The sequence below is a fragment of the Parasteatoda tepidariorum genome, chromosome 3, assembly GCF_043381705.1.
Source record: "Parasteatoda tepidariorum isolate YZ-2023 chromosome 3, CAS_Ptep_4.0, whole genome shotgun sequence".
In the NCBI taxonomy this organism is placed as follows: Eukaryota; Metazoa; Arthropoda; class Arachnida; order Araneae; family Theridiidae; genus Parasteatoda; species Parasteatoda tepidariorum.
Window position 1 is genome coordinate 101191165 of NC_092206.1, and position 5860 is coordinate 101197024.

Here is a 5860-nt window from a genome sequence, read left to right on the forward strand (position 1 = left end):
ATTTTATTCTCCATCTGCGCATTGTAATAGAGGGCGTTGTTTTCTTTAGTTTTTAGTGTTTTCTTTTCATTCGGCTTGCTTGTGAAATCGATGTTTGACCTGTGACTAAGTGAGTTTTTATTTTTCTGATGATTTTGTTTCAGTTTCTTTTCTTAATTTGTTATTTGTATTTCATGTTTTTTCCTGGACTTCTATACAAAACCATAGGGGTACTGAGGGAGTTAATTTAGGCATTTGCTTCTCCCTCAATTAGAAATGGTTTTGTTTTATCGCTACCGAGGCCGGTACCCCCTGAAGACGTCGGTCATATTTTTATTTTTATTTCCTTCGTTTCCTTTATTTCTATTCATAGTCTACTCATACGTTTATAACAATTCCTCATTTCTTTAAACACACTTCTTATTTCCTTACTCTCTTTTTAAATTTTCACTTCTTTCGTTCATTTTTTATTTATTTCTTCTTAAATTTTTATTTTCAACTTTTTAGCGCCCCTACTCTGGAGTGCTCATAGGTTTAAAAAAAAGAAAGAAAAATACCAAATAATTTTTTTATTTTATTTACGTTCTAACTTTTATGACAATGCAAAACGATTACAATAATGGCCTCAAAAAATTCACAATTTCGACAAATTTGGATAAGTTAAAAATTCTACAGATAAATTCACAAAGGAGTAAATCTGCAATGATTACTCTCCAAAATTCAGCTGCTGAACTGGAAATTGATGCAATCTGTTTTCAAGAGCCCTATTGTCCTAAAAGTAATATTTTAGGTTTTCCACTATCATGGAAACTATTTCACTCAAAGAATAACAAGAGTGGTATTTTTATTGTGAATAAATCAATCAACCCTCTACAATTGATCTCTTTAGAACATTCTGTCGCTATCTCTCTACAATCCAATGATAATCCTAAATCGCTAGTGCTCGTATCTTTCTATAACTCACCTTTTGATAGTGATATCAATTTAATAAGTGGCTTAACACGACATAAATCGAAATTCTCAATTGATACAAATTTATTAATCTGCGGTGATTTCAACGCCCATCACGAGTTCTGGGGCTACAAAAATGCAGATGTTAGGGGTGAGGCACTCATGGATTTTATAACTTCGAATAATCTTAAACAATCCTAATGCACCTCCTACTTTTGTTACCTCTCAGACTTCTTCTTTCCCTGACCTCAGTCTAACAAATAGTCTTGATACACTAAATTACTCTAACTGGTCTGTTTTAGACATTGAATCAAATTCAGATCACAAATATATAATGATACAGCTAAATGATTCTTTCACTTTCTCTTCTTTTATAAGATTTGAAACCAAATTTGGTAATCATCGAAAATTTAAAAGACAATTTTCAAAATTTCTTCCAGACCTAAATTCTAAACTAGATAATATAAATGACGCACTTGCATTAAACACCTTCACAGATGATCTAATAGACAAAATCTTCACATCTTGCAAAAGCAAAACTGAAACCTTTATTAAAATAAATTATCCCGCTTGGTGGAATTCCAAATTATCAATTTTATAGAAAGGACTTCACGCCTTTAGAAAACGATATCAAAGATCTACATCAGCTGATGAACATCAAAAATATAAATCAATCTTCAATTTAAAAAGAGACCACTATAAGAAACAAATCATAAAAGCAAAATTTGACAGTTGGAAAATGCTTTGCGAAAACTCCCGTAACACCTTTGGTGCTCACTACAAAACATTTCGTAATAACACACATCCCTCGATAACAACAGATATCATCTACAATACAAACTCCCCACTAGATGAGGCGAAACTAATACTTGAAAATCTTTTCCCTGACATAAACTTATTACCAATAGACAATTTTCATTATTCCAATCTCACTTTAGACCCACCGTTTAATCAAACTGAACTCTCAGACTTAAATTAAATCCCTAAACAACAAGAAAGCTCCAGGAATTGATGATATTGACTACATAACCGTCAAAAATCTTTTTTACTTTTTCGGTAATTTCTTAACAAAATTTTTTAACAAATACTTAACCTTACGCGCATTCCCTCATCATTTCAAGAAAGGTCTTGTACTTTTAATTTCTCAAAACAGGTAAGGATCCTAAACAACTTGCATCATATAGACCAATTACGCTCTTACCTTGCTTAGAAAAACTCTTCGAAAAACTTCTTACCAAGATAATCAACTTTTATCTAGAAACGAATAACATCTTATCACATACTCAATTTGGATTCTTTAACGGTAAATCAATAAATCACGCTTTGAATAATTTCTTAGAGAATTTAAACAAATTAAAACAAAAATACAAGCATGTAGAGGCGGTTTCGCTGGACATAAAAAGGGCATTCGATAATATTCAATCTAATCTAATCTATAAAGAACTTTTAAAATCCAATATGCCAATAAATTTATGCCACATCCTTGAAAACATCAACACAAATAGGACAGCCATTCTTTCAATCAATCAAGGCTACACATTTAAACAAATCTACAAAGGTTGCCCACAAGGATCATGCTTTGAACCAACAGCCTGGAATCTAGTTATTAATAATCTTCTTATTACTCTTAACAATAGTCAAATAATACAGGCATTTGCTGACGATATATTAGTTTTTACCTACCCGAACTCGAGGAGAGATCTAGAAAATACAACAAACAGCACACTTAATTCAATTCATGATTGGTTGATTAATAATAAACTAACGCTTTCAATAGAAAAGTCAGTTTTCATACACTTCAAGAAATCTAACAGAGGCCCCATCTTTAAAATTAATGGACAAAAAATACCGCAAAAAAAACCATTTCAGATATCTCGGCGTAATTTTGGATAAAAATCTAAACTGGGGTCCCCATATTGAAATCCTTAAAAACAAATCTAATAACCTCTTTAGCAAAAATAAATACAAAAACTTGGGGCATCAATCACACCGCAAGAAAATTTATATGCAAGACGGTCATACTCCCTTCCCTCTCTCATGGATCCTGTGTTTGGGCAAGCAACATCTCCCCCAAGAATTATGAAACAATCCAGCGGAAATTTCTGTTAAATATCTCCAGATCCTACCATTCAACTTCCACAGCCGCACTCCAAGTTCTATGTGGTATCCCCCCTCTTTATAAACAGATTGAATTGATCTCCAGTCTGGCATCTCTTACNCGAACTCGAGGAGAGATCTAGAAAATACAACAAACAGCACACTTAATTCAATTCATGATTGGTTGATTAATAATAAACTAACGCTTTCAATAGAAAAGTCAGTTTTCATACACTTCAAGAAATCTAACAGAGGCCCCATCTTTAAAATTAATGGACAAAAAATACCGCAAAAAAAACCATTTCAGATATCTCGGCGTAATTTTGGATAAAAATCTAAACTGGGGTCCCCATATTGAAATCCTTAAAAACAAATCTAATAACCTCTTGAGCTCTTTAGCAAAAATAAATACAAAAACTTGGGGCATCAATCACACCGCAAGAAAATTTATATGCAAGACAGCCCTTCCCTCTCTCATGGATCCTGTGTCTGGGCAAGCAATATCTCCCCCAAGAATTATGAAACAACCCAGCAGAAATTTCTGTTAAATATCTCCAGATCTTACCACTCAACTTCCACAGCCGCACTCCAAGTTCTTTGTGGTATTCCCCCCCCCCTCTTTATAAACAGATTTCCAGCCTGGTCATCTCTTACTCAACTTAAAAAGGACATAATACACGATAATATACCATATTGTTACAATGATTTTGATACAAAGCAACCAATCCCCATCTTTCATCCTTCAAGCTACTTAGAGAATGTAATAAATCTTAAAGGAAACAATAATTATAATCATCTAAATATGCACAATTACTTTACAGATGGCTCTAAAATGGAGACAGGTACAGGCTTTGCATTTTACATTAATTTCTCAAAAAATTTAATTCTTAGCAAAAATAATTCCATCTTCCAAGCTGAATTACTAGCCATTCTTGAATGTATTCTACATATTAAAAAACAAAATGATTTTAACAATATTCAACAATATACTATTTGGTCAGATTCGAAATCGGCTCTTTTCTCATTGAAAATTTTTTGTACAATTAATAAACTATCAATTAAAATCCAAACACTCTTATCTAACACTAATATACAACTTTCATGGATTAAAGCTAATCAAAACAGACAAGGCAATGAACAAGCAGATGCCCTCGCCAAATTATCCACGACTAATAAACAAAACTATTTCTATCCGTATCCTATTTCTTTTCTTAAGAAACAACTCAAAACATCAAACAATAAAGGCTGGCAAATATATTGGGATAACATTGACAAAGGCCGAAGACTTTATAACATAATTCCCAAAATAAACTACTTTAAATCCATACCTACAAAGAAAGAAATATGGTTCCTTACTGGACATGGTCCGTTTCCTACATATTTCAAATTCCTAAACATAACTGACGCTGATCAATGTACATGCTGTCAACTGGGCACTCCAGAGCACTATCTTACTGAATGTATTTACATTGCCTCTTGGCATACCCGTCTGCCGAATCAATCAAACCTATACAATTGGTAGAAAAACTTCCTAACTAACAAGACAATAAATACTAAACTTAAAAACACAATGAATTTTTTATCCATTAATGATAAATTAATATAATTTTAATGTTAACCTCATTAAGATTATGGACTGCATACTGAAAAAAAAAACTTTAGTCTTACATAAAAAATATATATATACTCATATATTTAAAATATTTATTTTGTCTTACATGATACATTTCATTTATAATGATGCATCACATTTCATTTACATTTTCTTTATTCTTTTTCTTTATATTTCTCTTTTTTAATTTTTATGTATGTAACAAAATTCGTTTCTTTTATTATTCTTGTTCCTTTTACTTCATTTATTGTTTCATTCCTTGTTTTTTCTTTTAAACAAATGTGATGCACTTCATTGTCTTCTGCAAGACTTTCAATGTTGTTTACAAAATTTTATTGTAAAAATTTATATATATGTTATGTAATATGCAAATTTTTTATAATAAATTTCCACTGATCAGGCTAGCTCACCGGTTTATGGCGAGCCGGACTGGTAGCCAGACGTGGACTATACGGGTTTTGCAAACCTAGGTACGTGTCCACGTCTGGAGGGGAAAAAAAGAAAAGACTTCCATAATATACCTGTTCGTATTGGTTTTCTTTGAGTCCAAATATAGTAAAAATTAAGCTGCCTTCATTTAGTTAGAACGCACAGTACATACAATAACTATTATACCTCAAACAAATATGGCTGGGAAGCCACTGACATAATTTTAAAACTCGTAAGGGTGCCGCAACTGACAAAATTTGGGAACCCTTGGCTTATGAGATTTTGAGAGAATGGAGATTTAAAAAGATGAACCAGTTAATCACTGGAGACAAATGGTTATTTAATATAATTAAATCTTATAGTTGTGTCAAGAACTGCATCATGATTCTTTTTTCTCCACTTTTTTTAACATCGTGTTCTCAATATTCCTTTTTTCTTGTTCTTTTCTTTTTTCACGTTCTAAAAGGGTAATTACTGAATGAGGAAAAAGTAACGTGAATCTAAATATTAGATACTCAGAATGGGTCATTTGAAGGTCATTAAAAAAAGTTAAACTAGAAAAAAAAGCTACTTTTTATTTTTCATTTCTCTAACAATAAACAATGTAATTCGTCTATTTTCCGCATTCACTTGATTCTCTCAACAACAGCAGGCATTTGAGTGTAGAAACGACTCAAGTCAAACATTTATGGATACTGGAATCATGCCATCGAAAATAAACTAATTAGGATCAATTGAGGTTAATATGAAACATTCAAAATTACGTTATAAATAATGTGAAACATGTAAAAA